Here is a 13,674-nt window from a genome sequence, read left to right as displayed (position 1 = left end):
TTCTATTAGGACTTTGAACTCACCTCATTTTTAGGTCGTATTCATTTCCGGCCAAGAATCCTCATTGCATTAGGACCCCTTATCGCACTACGACTTCGACCCATCAGCTCTTATCCAAATCACTCATTCTTACAATAAGACTCGACCGCCCCAACTGAGCGGCTTAGGACCACCAGACAGCCCATAGTACATTTAAAAAACTTTGGGCCGAACATAAACCTACGCTCGGCCGAATAATATTATTTTGGGCCCAAACACGTTTAGATAAATAAGCGGTTATGGGTATAACCGTTTACCTGTGAAATTTAAATGGACAGTTATGGGTATTACCGGTGGTTATAAATAGGTACCCATTTAACTGTTTATTTTAACATACGTAAAACTTTAAAAAAAAAAAAAATTTCTAACTAGGTTTAGTATCTCGAGATATATTTGGTTATAAAGGGCCACACACACACACACACACACAAATTGGTTAAGGGGAGGGATCCTCATTTTTCAAAAAAAATGGGACACGCACCTCACCGTTGGATTTAACTTTAATGAAATTGTGTGGTTGAGATCGTGTGGCCTGTGTTTTAATCCCAACCACACAATTTCATTAAAACCAATCTAACGGTGTGGAGCGTGTCTTCATTTTTTTTGAAAAAATAGGGATCCCTCCCCTTAAGCAATCTATATATATATATATATATATATATATGCCTCACTTGAGAGAAAAATATAATTGATAGAACGGGTTAATGTTTAATATATATGATTGAATGTGCTAAAGCATTAGAGTGTTTGACAGTTTTGTTTTGGAGTCTTTTGGAGCCTTGACCAATTCAAGATAATGATTACCTTGAGCATTGAGAAACATGTTACTATCATATGATGCATACCTATATATATATATATATATATATATATATATATATATTTAATTGGCCTCGAGTTTTCAATAAATATTTGACCCCAAAATTAGAAATCGATTAAATGGCTTGGATCGATGAACATATGTTTCTAAATAAAAATCCAAATATTTATCATATTAGCTTATTAGCATACTGATGTGTACTTACATATATATATATATATATATATATATATATGTATACAAGAATATTAATTAACCTACAACCATGCACGATTCTTGTAATAGATTGACCGTCAAATAATTGGGAGACATCGTATATATTCATAAATAATATTGCCATTAATATAAAAATACATGTTAAATGTACTTATAACAGTATTTAATAGTTAGAAGAAAAAAAAAGAAAATTATGACAAATTTCTTTTTTAATTTTCAACGGTATTTAATACTTATAACGGTAATTGTCAAGTTGTTTGACATGTGTCCATGTGTTTTGTAGTTGATTGATAATTAGCAGTGTTAAGGTCTATATTAGATGTAAAAGGTTTTTTAAAAATAGGACTGACCATAAGGCATCGAAGAACACGAACTAAGGTCATCTCCAACCGAAGGGTCCAGAGGGCCAGATGGTCGAAAATATCTCGAAAATCGTCTCCAACCGAGGGCTAGGCCAGAGGGCTGTGGAATCTGAGAGGGCCCCACGAAATCGAAGAGGGCTAGAGGGCTGGAGGGCTAGCTACCTGCCCGGGGGTGGCCAGAAAATTCAGTTTTCCTGTCGGTTATAACCGACAGGAATACGTTTATATTATTTAATATAAATAATCGACAAGAATGCTTAAGAAAAAAAATTCAAATGCAACGGCTAGCTGACGTCAACTAGCCGTTGCATTTGAAATTTTTTTTTTTTATAGTTTTATTATTTTTTTTTATTTACAAAATTTTTCCTATAATTTCTATTTTTAATATTTTTTTAAAATTCTATTTTTTTCCTATAACTTTTATTTTACAAAATTTGTTTCATTTTTTTTTTAAATTCCATTTTTTCCTATAACTTCTATTTCACAAAATTGCTTTATTTTATTTTAAATTCTATTTTTATCCTATAACTTCTATTTCACAAAATTTGTTTCATATTTTTTTTAAATTATATTTTTTTCCTATAACTTCCTAAGCCATTATACAACATCAAATTAAATTAAGTAACATGAAACAACATTAAACAATATGAAATAATATTAAATAACATTAACCAACATACAAATTATACAACATAAAAAAAACATTTAACAACATGAAACTTAAACAACATTTTGAAAAACATTTAACAACATAAAACTTAAACGCCTACTCCATGCTTTTTTTGGCCCAAAGATGTGCAACAAGATCATGTTGTAGGTACTTGTTTGTGGCACGAGAACGTATCATTCTATAGCGCCTCATGTACTCATTTATAGAGATACTACCGGTTCTTGGATTGAAAAGCAAATTAGGCCCATCATATATTTTTGCACGAGCCCTTTTTGACCTATTTGGATCTTCTTGGTCCTCATCGGACTCTTCATCAATATACCTATCTCGCTCATCCTCCACTATCATATTGTGTAATATAATGCAAGACATCATGATGGAGTCCAAATTTTCTCGACTCCACCCTCTTGCCAGTTCGCTAATAATCTTCCACCGTACTTATAGAATACCGAAAGCTCTCTCAACATCTTTCCGGTATGCCTCTTGGTGTAAGGTAAACAACTTTTCTGCGTCATTCCTAGGGTTTGGAATTGCTTGGACAAGTGTCGCCCACTTTGGGTAGATGTCATCTGCCAAGTAATACCCCATATTGTATTGACAGTTATTGATGTAGTAGTGAAGTTGAGGTGCTTTACCTTCCGTCAAGTTATTGAAGAGGGGTGAACGCCCAAGAACTGTAATGTCATTTTGGGATCCAGGGACTCCAAAGAAAGCATGTCAAATCCATGTGTCATATGAGGCAACCGCCTCTAACACAATAGTTGGCTATCTCGACCTTCCACTAAAGCCTCATTGCCATCTGGTGGGACAATTCTTCCAATCCCAATGCATGCAGTCTAATGACCCTATCATGCTCGAAAACCCACGATCTTTAGCTTTGCGAATGAGCCGATTCAGATCTTCTTGATTTGACTTGCGAAGGTACTCGTCTTTGTAAACCTGAACAATTGTGTCACAGAATTGTTGAAGAGTATCAAGGCATGTAGACTCAGACATACCATGGGTTTCATCCATCAAATCAGCTGGGGAGCCATAGGCCATCATTCGGAGTGCAACAGTAACCTTTTGATGAGGTGAGAAACCAGGGCGGCCTGCTCTGTCCCACTTCTGTCGAAAGTATGGATTGACTTGCTAGACATCACGAAGTAAACGCTCGAACACATGACGCCTCATCCGGAAACGACGTCTGAAATCCTCTTCTATGTACACCGAGTTAAGGTTGAAGTAGTTGTTCATCAGATTGGCATGTGACATCACTCTGTTTCGTGGTTTGTAAGAGCGACCAACAATAGAGCCACCCTATTGAGGTTGTTCCTCAGTTAGCTGACACACCATGGTCGCAGCCATGGCTGCTGCTATGTTTTGTTTGTTTCGCTTTACTTGAACTTCTTCATTAGACTCCTCATCTTCACGTCTCATTTGCGCCCATTTTTCTTCCAATTTGGAATTGGATGAAGACCCCCAGTTGGAATCCGAAGAAGATCCAAAGTTGGAATTCATTGCAAACTTGAATTGAAAAAGATTGAATTGAAAAAGATTGAATTGAAAGAGATTGAATTCAAAGTTGTGTGAATTATAGCCCAATATCCACCCTATTTAGAAAAATTCAAATCCAACGGCTAGCTGACGTCAGCATGATGTCAACTACCAACGGCTAGCTAACATCATGCTGACGTCACTTAACCGTTGGATTTGAATTTAAGTTGTAGTTTTTAAATAATAAATTATGTTTGGCCCTATGACCCTTTGGCCCTCGGTTGAAGACGGTTTTTTATGGTAAGGCTAAAACGAGCCATTTGGCCCTCTGGACCTCGGTTGGAGACGGAGGCAAATATGGCCATGTACTATTCATTAAAATATTAATATCTTGGAGAATCTTAGAGGGCCAGAGGGCTAAAACGAGCCCTCGGCTAGCCCTCGGTTGGAGATGGCCTAAAGACCCAACCACTCTCTACAAACCCAGTCGGCAGCCGCAATATCCACCCTGCCTCTCCTCGCCACCACGCCTCTTATTCTCTCTCTCTTCCTTCCTCATCAAACTCCCGCATTATCTAGTTATCATGGTCATTGTCGGGAAGAATACACACCAATCCCCAACGATTTAACAATTATTGTTCAACAAAATTGAACATGAGTCCATTGAATTTAATCGAATTGAACTAGAATCGACAAATCTTATCAGGATAAATCGGAGTCAACAAATTTAATCGCACACGAGTCAGACTAATCCAATGGAACCATACCTGGTCTTTTTCCAGTGATGAGGTTGGAGAAACAGTAGACAAAGAAAAAGCGTGCTACTAGGTTGGATTGTTGTGGTTGAGTTAGTGGGAGGTTTAGGTGTCTGTTATGTACTCCAGTTTTTCATTTCCTATATAAAATTATTGTAACTCTCTTTACTCTTTGTTTTTTTTTTTTTTTTTTAAACAAGCGATGTTCTCTACATTAAAGGCTGGAAGGATGGGCTAAACCTAACAAGTAGCAACAATATGGTTCAAATTCGCATTTGGCAAAAATCAAACTAAACACATCTTACTCATAAATGAAGAGAAATATTATTAGACCGTACTATTAAGTGGTTACTCTCTATTAATTAAGAAGACACATATCGAGCAACTAAAGAACTGACATGAAGGAAAGAACTAATTGGAAACATCAGACCCATGGTCTTCCTCATTTTGGTGCCCTTTTCAGAACTCCATTTTTCCATGGGAAGGAGAAAAAAAATTATATGGGAACTCGACTCTATAATTTACTTTTTGTCCCCATTTTATTATTATTTTCGTCCAAAAATATACATGTATATCACGTGATGAGAGCAATTTTAAAATTCTAAACATGTAAAATTTTTGTGTTCAAATAGAAAAACTCTAAAATTTGAGGAATTCTTCTCAAACTCCTAGCACACCTATAGCATGTTTGGTGGCATGACTTGGATTGGCTTGGAAATTTGGCTAAGGTTGTGCTTCAAAAATCTTAATTACTTTGAATATGAATCCCAAATTCACATCCGATCCGTGATACACAAAACTCCACCGAACAACAAACAAAATTCCAATCCAAGTTAATTAGCCTCATGCTATCGAATTTGGCAAATCGAACAAGGCCATGTCACTTGACAACTCACTTGACGCATTGTTGCTTTATTTTTCAATTTTCATAATCCAATTTTGGCATGAATGATGCGTGGACCAAACATGTAGCTATCGTAAGTGGCACAAAAAGTATAAGTGGATGGTGATTGCGTGGTGGAACCAATTGACACTTTTTGTATGCTCGGGAGTTGTGGTGGTAATCGACATCCAAGGCACTAATTGGTGACTTTCGTTTGTTAATGGACACTTGTGATTGTGATTATCCTTAACCTATCCTCTGTTCCTATTCATCCAACATCAACCATGGATATACAGTACTTAACATCCTACATAAATTTTGAAATTTGATCTCATTCAATGTTGATAAATAAGGAGGTGAGCACCGCCATCACTTGAGAGTGATAAGAAAAATACACCCGCAAGATTTGGTGGAGGTGTCAAATGGGGAAGAGATTGATGGATGCCTTAAGTTAATATTGTGAGCGGTGTACTCAGTGCCTTTCTACAAATTTTGGTCACAAATCGCCTGGTTAGTGGAAATGTTACTTGTAAATTGTAACAGTCTCACCATTCCAGAATTCCACGAATTCCACCCATCAAAAATGGTGTCGGTAGTAATTGGATAACATAACCAGTCATCTACAACTACAAGATATTGAATCATAAAATTGAAGTAGCCAAAGGTAAAAAGCAAGCCCCATAGTTGTTGCGACAATGGTGAAACCCACATGCAAGTGCGAAAATGTTTTTATTACACGCCCCGTCCTTCTAAACCCATCCCCACCACACCCGTCCCGAATCTATGACATCGGCAACGGAAAAAGAATGGGAGAGAATGAGAGACGAACGTGGCGAGAGAAGGGAGATGAAGGGGCGTTTAGTTTTTTATTTTTGAAAATGGCTGCTCTATCTATATGGCTGTGAGGTTCACCTAAACAACAATAAAATTTATGTTCATGTAATTACTAAATTACCTATATTCATTTATTTCTATTCAGTTTTAATTAGATGGTTAAAATAATAATTTTATAGAGTTTTAGTTGACAATGATCTTATTAATATATAATTTAGATAAACTAAATAGTGAAACTTTCATACCAACTTCAATGGTCGAGTCAACCTAAAATTTAGGTTTTAAACCCACACAAACCATCTCCAAAGAATCATTGGGCTAAAAACAAGTTTTAGGATCAAACCTAAAATTTGAGCACGTTTAGCCCAAAACACAAGCCAAACCTATTTTCCTAGTTCATCACTATGCGTGCACGTGCAAGAAAAAAATGCGCGTCGGCGCACTGATGCGCCCCACCTCCCACACGCGATAGAGTTGTAGCAGTGGAAAACACCACTGACAGCCTTGTTGGTCACCCAAATTCTCCCCCCAACGGTTATTTTTCATCCTTCAACTCACATGATTGGACTGTTGGTTGATCCAATGGTCCATATTTAAATCCTATTTTTTAAAACCTAATTTATAAATAAGTTAAATCTAGCGACTGAGATTGAATATGATCAAATTTAAAGTTTCAAAATTAAATACAACGGCTAAAACAATTTAAAAACTTATTTAAATCAAAATTCACCCAAAAACTCTATAAATACATATGTATTCAGTGTTCTAAAAGTCCACGCCTAGTGTCGCCTAGGTCGTATCAAAGTTACGACTCTCACTCAGATAGAAAATACATAACTTCTATTTTGCATCTTATTTGAATTTGATGTTCAAAATTTGACATCTCCCTTGAAAATGGTCTAATGTGGCACTTTGACATTTTTAAAGTTTTGTTATCTATCCGATATGTCAAAATTTGTTTTTTTGAACAAATGAAAATGGAAATGCAACGGAGATCAGATGGTAAACATAAAATTAAAAACTCATATTTCTTTTCTTTGCATTGGTAATGAAAGAAAATGAATTAAAAGGTATAAAAGTATTTAAACATGGAAGTTTTAATGAAACACTCCATGTACTGTTCACTTTTAATGAAAAACTACATTTTTACCTTTTCCTGGTACTATTTACTACACCTTTATTTGCCACTTTTCATTAAAATTTAAAAAAAAAAATTGGATTTTTCGTTAATTTTCCTTTTAAACATTGCATTGGTAATGAAAAGAAATTAAAAGTCAAGGTCTTAAACTAATAAAAAATCAATAAAATGTATTTAATAATTAGTTAAATTTTTTTTATGCTACTGTCAAATTTGGTAGCAAGAGGAAGAGATGACATTCAATGTCATGCCACATCAAATTTGGTTTCTCAGTTGAAAAACATTGCTACTATCTTTTTTACCATTGTTGTTTATTTGGACATTTTGACATCTCCTTTGGAGATACTCTTTAAACATGAGAGTTTTAACGAAACACTTTTGGTACTATTCACTTTTAACGAAAAACCACATTTTTACCTTTCCCTGGTACTATTCACTATACCTTTATTTGTCATTTTCATTAAAATTAAAAAAAAAAATTGGACTTTTCGTTAGTTTTTCTTTTAAACATTGCATTGGTAATGAAAAGAAATTAAAAGGCAAGGTCTTAAACTAAAAGAAAAATCAATAAAATGTATTTAATAATTAGTTTTTTTTTTTTTTTTATGCTATTGTCAAATTTGGCATCAAGAGGAAGAGATGACATTCCATGTCATGCCACACCAAATTTAGCTTCTCGGTTGGACTACTGTCTTTTTTACCGTTATTGTTTATTTGGACATTTTGACATCTCCTTTAGAGATGCTCTTTAAACATGGGAGTTTTAACGAAACACTTCTGGTACTGTTCACTTTTAACGAAAAACCATATTTGTACCTTTCTCTGGTACTATTCATTACACATTTATTTGTCACTTTTCATTAAAACTAATTTTTATTTAACTTTTCGTTGGTTTTTCTTTTAAACATTGCATTGGTAATGAAAAGAAATTAAAAGGCAAGGTCTTAAACTAATTAAAAAAATCAATAAAATGTATTTAAAATTAGTTAAAATTTTTTGATGCTACTGTCAAATTTAACAGAAAGAGGAAGAGATGACATTTTATGTCATGCCACATCAAATTTGGCTTCTCAGTTGGAAAACATTGCTACTGTCTTTTTTTACCATTATTGTTTATTTGAACATTTTGATATCTCCTTTAGAGATGCTCTTATGTGACAATTTGACATTATGCAAAACTTCTTACTCTATCCGCTGTGTTAGAATGTTCATTTTATATTATTTTCTTTTGTAATATTTAAGAGTTATTTACAAAGGACGGTGGATTTTTGCTTAGCGTCATTTAGTATGATGTATCCTCACCATCTTATTTATTACAGTTAGATGAGTTTGAATTTTGAGATTCGTGTAGTGGATAGGAACAAATCTCAAAATTCAAAGTTATCTAACAGTGATAAATATAGTTGTGAGTATACACCACACTAAATGGTGGTAAGCAAAAATGCACTCATGAAAAGTAACAAGTTAAAAAAACAAAGTAGGTTGTATTTATTGTGGGCTCTACCATTAATCAAATTAAAAATAATTTGTCATCAGCCTCTTTTCCTGTCATTCTTACGGTTGGAAGCACCTCCTTCAATCCAAGTACGCATTTGACTCATCGGTTGGAACCATTTTTGCTATTAAAAATATCTATTTTTGTCCATTGGTATTTTTTATATTTTCTTTGAAGCTGCACTAAAACATCATTGAATCGTAGATAGTAGAACTAATCTTAGTACTTTGCCTTGAATAAAACTATCTTGGTACTTTATTCTACTATCGAAAGGGCGTTGAGGATTTGACATAACAACCACCCCACTAACATAATTGTATACATCTGGGCACCGATGGCCTTTGATATTTTTAGGACACAAACAAAATAATAAAACAGTACCATAAGCGGAAGAAAAGAAAGCATACACTACATGTTTATTCCAAAGAAATAAAAAAGAGAGATTTGGCTACAATACTACGAAGTACTTAGTATTATCATCAATATGATTGTTAGATATGCTTAATGATATTAAAAGAGCATATTTGGTCATCATATGACGATAGTGCTAAATAATTGTTACTACTGTAGTTAGTCTCAAAAGAAAGAAATCCATCAGAAATTTAAGAAATGAATATGAAAAATAGTAAAATAATCAAACTCCACAATATTCCTCGATGTTCCATAAACCTCCCTTCTTGTCGTTAAATGACTTGATATATGATGAGCAGATTTTAATATTATATATTTAACTCTATTCTTAGTATATTTTGGTTAATATTTTGAAAAAAATTTAATACTTTGAATTATATTTCTAATATAGGACTTTCGACTTCCTATGGAGCAAAACATAATCAAATGGACGAATTTTGGAGTAATTCTAGTTGGAGGACGTTCGTGAGTCACTTGGCTTGATCGTGTCAAAATATCAAAATTTTCTACCAAACGGTTATTTTCTAGTGATAAAATAAAGGAGCAATGCGCGGTGCTGGAATAATGACGTTTTGGGCTTAACTTGCATTTTTGGAGCCCAAGATGGCCTCGGATGGTTTCGTGGCCTTCTGGAGATGTGTTGAGAATGTCCTGATCTTTAAAACAAGCTATCTCGAGCCGGATTTGGAGGAGATTTGAGGCTAAAACGTGACTGGACAATTTCTGTGCAGTTTATCCTAACTTAATTAGGACTTTAAGTTTTAATATATTTTATTATTAGTTAGCTTCCTAGTGGAAATAAGAGACTTGGTTCCTAGGGTTTGTGAGGCTGGGTTTGAGGGAGATATTTAAGGTTTTAGTCAGCCCTAGTTTGGGACTAGGTTTTCTTTTATGAAATTTTGGAGACAGAGAGTGATTGCTAGGGTTATTGAAGATTTTTTATTTTAAGGTGTTTTCATTCCTTTTATTCTCAATAATATTTTCTATGATTTCAATTATGACTATGCGTAACTAATTCCTTTTGCTAGGGTTAGGCCATGAACCTTAGCATAAATATGTAATTTTATTAATTTGCTTCTGAATGGATGCATGCTTGCTTTGAATTATTAATCACTGCGATTAAAACTATCTATATATTTTAATGAATGATCACCATTAGGGTATTTAGACAAGTTATTTGATGCAATTTCTGTTGGAACATCACCCTGAAATTGAGGTGGGCTTCTTGTGATTAGTAACTGTAAGTTCACTTAGGGCGAACATCACGCTCTTAAGGGTTGCATGGTTTTTCAAAGGGTTTTCACGAAGCTTAGTGAGTCTTGCATGTTTATATTTGATCTGAACATCAAAGACGGATTGCATGCTAGATATACGTTTTCGCTTGAATATCACAAGGAAAATATGCATTAGAAAAACCTAACCTTCAAAGCATGGATGTGGAAATTCATAAGTAATTGATAGAATTGCATAGGATTGTGACGGTGACGGCTAAACGCTAGTCTTTCCCTAAATTGATTTTAATTAAAAAACGGTTTTTTGTTTGCTGCTTTATTTTCTAACTTCTAGGTTTCTTTAATTGTTAATTCAATATTTTCAAACTCAAAAAAATCTCAAATCTTTGATAAAAATCTGTTTTAATAGTTAAAGAGTTGATTTAATTACGAATTAGTCAAACAATCTTTGGGGACAACGACCTTGCATGAGCAATTATACTACAATTACCTTGTATTCTTGCAAGTATTTTAAGTGATTTTAACCCTAATTTTACATGTGGTAAAAATCCTATCAATATACTCTAACTGATCAACTGGCCTGTAACGTGTAGGATGGTCTTCATACACAAACTCCTCTAGTGTGTGTGTTACTCCTAATTTTAAAGAGAATAATCCAAACGGGTATCTCACCTCATCATTTCCCCTCATGCTAACTCGATGTCTGCAAGATTTTATTCTGCCATTACTCCAGACCTAAGCCAACCAAAGATAATCAAAGCATGCAAAGTTTCTTTTGTTTCACATGCATATGGAGTGGTATTCTGTATTAAATATATATACTCATGTGAAGAAAGACTAATAGTGTTCGTGTGTCAATTCAAAAGTTGTGGTGTACCTTAAACAAATCACCAGCTACGAACAGGAACCATGAAGGCAAAGGTGGATCAAACATTATCCACTCGTCGTCCTTTATGTTTATCTCCAGACCGCAGACATGATTTTGATATAGAATGGTGTTAAAATTCTTGTCTGTGTGACTTTCTAGACCCACATCGCTTCCAACTTTCTTGGGTTCTTTGTATTGTGCAAATTGGAAAATTGGAAAAGTCGACTGAATATGATCGTCATGGTACTTCTGCACACCATAATTTTCAAATACCATTTTTGTCACCACATGATCCAGTTCATAAACACTTTTGCATACGAATATGCACTCTCACTGGCAAACAAATAACAAAATATTATTAGTTTGAAAGTGAACGTATGTGTGTGTGACGATAAGCATATGATTAAGATTACGAGAATTAGTTAAAGGCAGATAAAATTATATAGATATATACCTAAACTTCTCGTTTCCATTAGGCCTAAATAGATGCGTGAATTTCTGGATTGCTTCTGTGTTTGGAGCATTCATAATTCCCAAGCATTCCTGGATGGGAGTATAACTGGAATGGCCAAAATACACATTTCCTTCGTATCGGTTTTTAGCCTTAACTTCGACAGGGAAATCAAACAAGTCCTTCAATGTATCAAAGATGGTGTTGTGAAGCTCCAAAGAAACTTTTTCGGGCATCGTTGTTACGAAACAACCGTGCTCTTTGAGTGTCAGACAAACATCTTTGCGGACCGTGAGCCAAGAACTTGTCTTTGGCTTCCAGCAGTCCGCTTTGGAGAAATCTACCACTGGAAGTTTGGTCATTGTAGGGGTACTCAAGCAACTCAACATTTTCTTCTCAATAGCTAAAACGTTTTGAGGGCTCTAAGAAATAAGGATGAACTGGGAGATGTGTGGACATAAAAGAGGTTTTCCTTTCCTTTCCTTTTTAATTTCTTGTTTGACTTCTCTTTTGTATTGATTGGTGTTTGGTGAGTAGTTTAGAGCATCTCCACCGGTGTTGAGTTGCCCTTGCAATTGGAGAAAGTTACCTTCCAACCCATCAATATCTGCTCCAGCAGTTGCAAGGATGAAGGGCAATTGATGCAAGGGCAGGTAGCATGGCAGCAGCCCTGCCAATTGCCCCTCCTACGTGATGACCAAATGAGCCAAATGGCTCCTTCATGATGAAATGGAACCATTGGATTTCTAACTGTTCTTTAATTTGGACGGTTGGTTTTTCAACGGGAAAAAAATTGTCCTTTTGTGGTCAGTTGGCACGTGGTAGAATCTTGACCCTTCAAAGGTTATAATTTTGAAAATCAACGGCTAAGATTACTCTAATGGTAAAAAATTCAAAAAATTGCTAAAAAAATTCCTAAAAAATTATTATTTTTTCTATAAATACCCAACTATATTCTTCATTCTTCACACCACAACTCAATATTTTTTTACTACAATGATTTTATCCCCTAGTTTAAATATAACTAGCATATGGGCACACACAAAGTGTGTGAGAAATTTTTTTATTTTTGTTTTTGAAATAGAAGGAGAGAGGAAGAGAGTGATAGAGAATGTGGGAGTGTGAAGGTTTTTCTTAAAAAAAAATTAGAGATATGTTAGGATTACATGTAGGTGAGGCTTTGAGAAAAAAAAACAGTAAAATTTGGTTGTGTAAAATTACATTTCTCCCCTATATTTCTTATTCATGTTCTGTTTCAATTAGAAGGTTAAACTGGTAATTTCATAGAATTTTGGTTGACAATGAGTGTTTTATTAATTAGTAGATATTATGTTTGTTGTAATGCAATGATTTTTCATTGTATTTGAAATTATTTATTGGAATTAGACTTTAATTATGTTTGTTATAAATTAATGCACACATTCATTAAAAAAACTAAAAGAATACATTTATAAATAGTAATCGCCCTTGCCATTAGCCTTCCTCATTCCAAACTTGTGGACTTGCATAAAGTCAATTATTGTTTAAAATAAAAAGTAAGGGCAATTTTATTGCCCTCACCCTCCATTAACTAGTGGAGATGCTCTTATATATTAACTCAATAAGGCAAACGTACGCATTATTTAGACAACATGCATGTGTTTGCCAAAAAGTTACAACACACACTGGAATTGAGTTCAAATTTTATGAACCTATTTTGTTTATGGTCTTTTTGGGGCATCTATCATTAATTGACACTTGTTTATAAACTTAACCATCCTTAACATGTTGTCCATAAACTTAACACGTGTCAATCAGGCCACACACAAAATAGGTGGAGAAGATTTTTTTGTTTTTTTGTTTTTTTGTGTTTTTGTTTTCTGTCAAATGATATATTTTGTTAGATTAAATATTAGATTAGTCACTGACGGAATTTGAACCGTCATGCAAGGGCTTAACAAATTTCCACCATTGTGGTAAAGAGCCACTTGCAGGTGGAGAAGATTTAAAATTGGTGAAATTATATACATGCCTTTTTTCGGCTG

General features: G+C 34.3%; 1 pseudogene; it reads right to left on the bottom strand.

Annotated features, from left to right (window-relative positions):
- Positions 1–2,896: 2,896 nt before the first annotated feature.
- LOC137723044 (probable 2-oxoglutarate-dependent dioxygenase AOP1) lies at positions 2,897–12,012 on the bottom strand (annotated as a pseudogene).
- Positions 12,013–13,674: the final 1,662 nt, after the last annotated feature.

This window comes from Pyrus communis, chromosome 1, assembly GCF_963583255.1.
Source record: "Pyrus communis chromosome 1, drPyrComm1.1, whole genome shotgun sequence".
NCBI classification, from domain to species: domain Eukaryota; kingdom Viridiplantae; phylum Streptophyta; class Magnoliopsida; order Rosales; family Rosaceae; genus Pyrus; species Pyrus communis.
Note: the sequence above shows the minus strand (reverse complement) of the source record. Positions and strands in the feature narration are given on the sequence as shown.